The following is a 6,187-nucleotide window of genomic DNA, read 5'->3' as shown; positions in this document are numbered from 1 at the left end:
GTAAGAGAAACAAAGGAGAAAATAAACAAATGGGACTACATCAAAATAAAAAGCTTCTGCACAGCAAAAGAAACCATCACAAAACAAAAAGGGAGCCCTCCACTGAATGGGAGAACATATTTGCCAACGACACATCTGATAAAGGGTTAATATCCAAAATATATGAGGAACTCATACAACTTCACAAAAGGAAGACAAACAATCCAATTTAAAAAATGGCAAAGGATCTAAATAGACACTTCTCCAAAGAAGGCACAGATGACCAAGATAAATGAAAAAATGCTCAAAGCCACTAATCATCAGAGAGCTGCAAATTAACATGACAATGAGATATCACCTCACACCTGTCAGAATGGCTAGCATCAACAAAGGACAAGTGCTGATGAGGATGTGGTGAAAAGGGATCCCTAGAACACTGTTGGTGGGAATGCAGACTGGTGCAGCCACTGTGGAAAACAGTATGGAGGCTCCTCAAAAAATTAAAAATTGACCTGCCTTTTGACTCAGTGACCCCACTTCTAGGAATATATCCTAAGAATCCTGAAACACTAATCATAAAGACTATATGCACCCCTATGTTCATAGCAGCACAATTTACAATAGCTAAGATCTGGAAACATCCCAGGTGCCCATCAGTAGATGAGTGGATAAAAAAGCTGTGGTACATTTACACCATGGAATACTATGCAGCTGTAAAAAAGAAGGATCTCTTACCCTTTGGGACAGCATGGATGGACCTGGAGAGTATTATGCTAAGCAAAATAAGTCAGTCAGGGAAAGACAAGTGTCACATGATCTCACTCATATGTGGTATTCAATGAACAAAATAAACTGATGAACAAAATAGATCAAGAGACATAGAAGCATGGAACAGACTGAGGGATCTCAGAGGGAAGGTGGGGGTGGGGGACTGGGTGGGGAGAGATTAATGAAAGAACTTATATGCATAAATGCATAACCCTAGACAAAGACAATAGTGTGGGGAAAGCCTGGGGAGGAGAGTGGGTGCAGGGTGAAAGGGGTCAATGGGGAAAAAGGGGGGAACATCTGTAATATTTTAAAGAATAAAAAGAAAAAATTTTTTAAAGAGTACAAAAAATATCCTCAGGTTAGGTTTTAAAAAATAAATAAGTATGTAAAAAGAAAAAAGAAAAAAACAATCTGTAAAATAATAAATGTTTATTGTTTTAAGCCACTAAGTTTTTGTTAACTTGTTATGGCAAGAATTGAAAACTAAAGCACACAATTTTAAATACTACCTATATAGGGTGATAACTCCATGTATACACCCTGACACAACTGCTTCTGTACTTCCTGATTCAACTGCCTTTATACAAGTTCTCTTAGATGTTTGTGTCATAACTTGCTAATTGCTTCCCAATTCCCATTCTCCCTTTCTTACTTAGTAATAGAATCCGTGATCTATAGCTGAATGGACAGGCAGCTGGAATAAAAACTACATTTTCCAGTCTCTTCCCCTTCCCTTGCAGCTTGAGTGACTATGTATCTAAGTTTGGTCAACAGGAATATGCGAAACTGTCTGTCATGTGGTACACTGGAGGAAACTGGGGGAAAGTTCATCGTTCTCCTTTCAGCTGGCTGGGCTGTGAACAAGATATCTGGAGCTGAAGCATCCATCTCACACCACAAAGTTTCACAATAAGATGGCAGAGGGACTAGACAGAAATTGCCTAAGTCCCTGATGATCATGAAGGTCTCATGTCAGCTCTGGACCTACAGACTTTATTTAGAAAGGAAAAATGTTCTCTGTTGTGTTCTCTGTTGTGTAACCCTGTTATCTTGGAATTTCTGACATATGCAGCTAAACTTAATTCTATCTAAAATAATAAAATTAGAATACCCATGACAGAATTATTGATTTTGCCTCCTAAGACACAACTTTACAGTCTTCCTCCATTTCTATGAATGACATTATGATCTGCCCAGTTGTTCAATCCAAAAACCTAAAAGTGATCCTTGATCTTAGATTCCTGTCTTTACTCCCTCACCAATAAATCTTCCACTCCTACTTCTCCACTCCCAATAAATTAGCAAGTCCTGGTGCTTTTATTTCTAAAATACATCCGTGAACTTCTCTCCATCTCCACAATCATAGCCCTTGTCTGAGCTCCCTCCGCCTCTTACTTGAGCAACTGTAATATGTATTAACAAATTTCCTTATTTTCATTCCTGCCTTTATTGTATTGTCAATTTCCCCCTTTCTACCGGATCATTCCCATCATCACAAAAATATGTTATAGTTTATCTTATCTTGGAAAAAAATAAACAACTCTTTGCCTCTTTTATCATCCTTCAATTACCACTTCATTTTTTTGCTGTTATTCCCGCCCACAAATCCTCAAAGTAGTTATCTCTACTGTCTGTACTCATCGCTTCTTTCTCTCGTCCCATTTTTTTTTGTTCTCACTTAGTTGGGCTTTTACCCCAAACACTCCACTGGAACAGTTCCAATCAAGACCACCAAAGACTTCCATTTTTACAAATTTGATGGTCATTTCTTCGTTCTCATTATACTCAGACAGTCAGGAGGATGTGACCCAGTTGAGCAGTCTCTCTCCCCCTTTTCAAGTCTTTCTTCACCTGACTTCTGAAATACCGCTGTTTGCATCCCCACCCTGACGCACCGGGTGCTCCTCAGTCTGCTTGAGTGATTCCTCCACACCTTCCTGACCTCAAAATACTGGAGTAACCCAGGGCTCATGCGTCAGAACTCTTCCCTTCTCTAGCTCTAAATACCATTAACATGCCTTTGACCACTAAGTTTATACTGCTTCCCTAAATCCTATACTCATGTTTATTACCACCATTTTTAAGTAAATTAATTAAGGCAGGAACCTTGTCTATCTTCATGGTTATACTCAGCAATTAAGAGATTAACCAAAGAATTTATATGCATGTATACATAACCCATGGACACAGACAATAGTGCAGTGAAGGCCTGGTGGAGAAGGGACAGAAGCGGGGGGGGGGGTCACTAGGGGAAAAAAGGGGGACATCTGTAATACTTTCAACAACAAAGATAAATTTTTAAAAATAAATAAATAAAAGAGTCCTTGACACGGCATTCAATACTTTAAATTTATGAGCACTGTTAAACGAAACGCCAATATGAGCAAATTGAAAAGGTAGATAACAATCATTAGCTAATTTTAAGTAGTTGCTTCTTTTGACACAGCCAGTGGCATAACAGAAGGCAATTCAAGACATTGTTTTCCAAGCATGCAGCAGTCAGGGGGTGTTCCAGACCTGAGAATTGGAACAGCTGAAAAAAGTGATGGATTACATATCATTCAGAAAATTGTCTGTGAAAATCTGTTCTCATTCTCAAGCCATCAGTAAGATTTGGATAGCAGAAATCTCAGGGACATATTCTTAAGAAAGAACATGGAATAAAAGAATTCTATGCTGCCAATTCAAAGCAAAACCAAATACAATCAATTGAGTGAACGTTAAGGTTGGCACTGTCTTGAAAAGTTAAGAAGCCTAAAAAGGACAGATTAAATAAGGCTCTAGTCTATGTTTTTTTGAACAATAAAAAAATAAATGATTGATGTTCTAAAAGTCCAGGCCATTTAATGGTTTCTTAGACTACAATTCATTAAAAAAACAGTTACTCACAGCAACAGAATGAATCTCACAAACATGCTGCTGAGCAAAAGTAGCCAAACACAAAATGAGTATATATCACATGTTTTCATTTAAGTGAAAGTCAAAAGGACACATGAGGGAATTTTCAGAAGTGATAGAAATGGTGGCTATGTTGATTTGGGTAATGGTTATAAGGATGTATATTTTTTCAAAACAAACTAAATATTTACAATCTTTACATTTTAAATTGAGTTATATTTTATATTCATTAAACAAATAAAAGTGTCCCGCAATGAGTGTTCTGTCGAAGGCAGGGGAGTGGGAAAGATAAATATAAACAAATTTCTTCACTGCAGGATCTCTCATAGTCTTTAATATTCTCACGTGCACTGTAAATTTCTAAATGGAGGCTATGGGATGCAGTATGTTCCAGAATTCATTGCTCAGAAACTTTTTTTCTCACATATAGTAACATCCATAAGGCACTAATGTTTCAGAAACCAATAACTCTAGCCTGGAAAAAAACAAGCAAAGGCTATGAATGCCACTGCAGCCATTTAAAAAAAAAAAAAAAAAAAAGTCAACATCTAATTTCAAGCAGCCATATTCTGGGGAACCCCCCAGAATAAAATAGTTGCAAAATGTACCCCTACAGAAGGTCCATTAATTGCTGGAGAAAATCTTCTCAAAATAATAAATTTTATTTTGGAGTTGCAGACTTTAAGTTCCTCTGGCGGTAATTAGATAGTAAAGCCAGTTGTCTGTTGAAGAGCAAGCTTATGACAAGGAGCATTCAGCAATACAGGCAATCTTTCTGTTCTCTGTAAAATATGCAACTCATCCAGAGGTGGCATCAAGGGATTAAAACACAATTTTAAAAATGTAGTTCTTAGATTGGGTTCTGGGGGGGAGTGAGGGAAGCAGGACTAGGCAGAGGGAGGAGCTTAACTGAAATGGAGTCCCAACAAAGGCCTCAGCAGATCCCAAGGAGACTTCTGGAACCAGGCAGCCCTTCAGGGTTGTACAGCCCCAAGACAAGCAGGCCAGACTCATATCCTTGCAACATACCAACCATTGTGTGTTCACTGTCCTAGGGAAGGGGCATGACTATAGGCAAGATTTCCTCTTTGGCTAAGGGTAATTGTCACAGGGAGGATCAGCTGAGAGACATCAGCCACCAACACTTCCAGCTGCAGGGGAGTTCTGAGGTGGGAGGGAGCTGAGCTGCACACCACAGTATCCACACCTGCAGCCAATACATAGCCCTCTTTCTCCAAACTCAAAGGGGTGCCTGACCTGCAAGAAGCCATCCCTACCAAATCTAAATCTCATGCTATTAATAGACAAGCCAAGGGCCTAGATTTTGCCCATATTGCTTTGTCCAAAACAAGTATTCCTAAAACTGCAACAAAACTTCAAATGATCAGATGGTTACTAATAAAGTTATTTCACAATATAAACCATACACCAAGCACTCATTGACTAGCTTTGCCATGACTAGAAACCTAGATGTTCTTCATGAAGGATAATGGCCTGAGAACATTAAATTTCTTTAAGGTGAACTATAACACATCAATTCGTAAAAAAAATTTAACATCAAAAAGTTTTAAAGTAACTTTCCAATACTGGAGTTTTGTCAGTTAAATTTCCGCTTCTTATTTTAATAAAGTTAAATTAGTATCCCATTGGACAAAGTAATGAAAAAGGAGTTTGAGATTCTAGATTTCTCACTGATTCTGCTTTTTAATATATGCTAACAATCAATGCATTTATTCCTTCAAAATACACTTTCCAAGGACCTCTCGTTAGGCAATATCATGCTTGGCATGGAAGACATAGAGATGAATAAGCAGTTCGTCATCTAATAAAGACGGCACACGCATAGGTAATAACAAATCAGTCACACATTCTTTCAACAAGCATATCAAAGCACCAAGTATGTGCCCAGCTGTGAACAAGATAAACATAGCTTTTGCCTTTATAGGGCTAACAAGCAATGTGAGGAGTGTTAAAATGGAAGACTGCAGAAGGTGCTATAGGGTTTGCCTACATGGGGAAGGAAAGCTACAAAAAGCTTAGTAACAATAAGCTTAATAACAATAATAATAATAGCAATTAATCTTTATTTTGAGTACTTAAAATGTGCCAGATACATATGTAAATTTATTTAACTCTCAATTCAATCCTGACGTAGGTATTATTTCCTATTTGCAAATGAGAAAATTAAAGCACAGTGAAATTAGGTAGTTTAATCAAGGTCACAAAGATGGTGAGTAGCAGGAATGGGATTCATAGAGGACATAACTTTGGAACTGAATCTTGAAAGCTGAGTAGGAGTTTGCCAGACAGACAGAAAAGGAGGGGAGGTGTTGGGGGGTGAGTGTATTCCAGACACAGGGAACTGCAAATACGAATGCTTAAAAATCATTAGAAACCTGCAAGTTCATTTTCATGAAGGCTGCTTATGGGACAGTAATGAGATCTGGAAGCCAAGTGGGACAGCAAAGATGAGTCATGGGCCCCACAAGGGAGAGACTGAGGGAATGTAGGCACAAACTGATGGGCATGACATTTGTTT

Source organism: Miniopterus schreibersii (genome assembly GCF_964146895.1).
Source record: "Miniopterus schreibersii genome assembly, chromosome: 2".
NCBI lineage: Eukaryota > Metazoa > Chordata > Mammalia > Chiroptera > Miniopteridae > Miniopterus > Miniopterus schreibersii.
The sequence above is the reverse complement of the archived record's forward strand: the minus strand, read 5'-3'. Positions refer to the sequence as shown.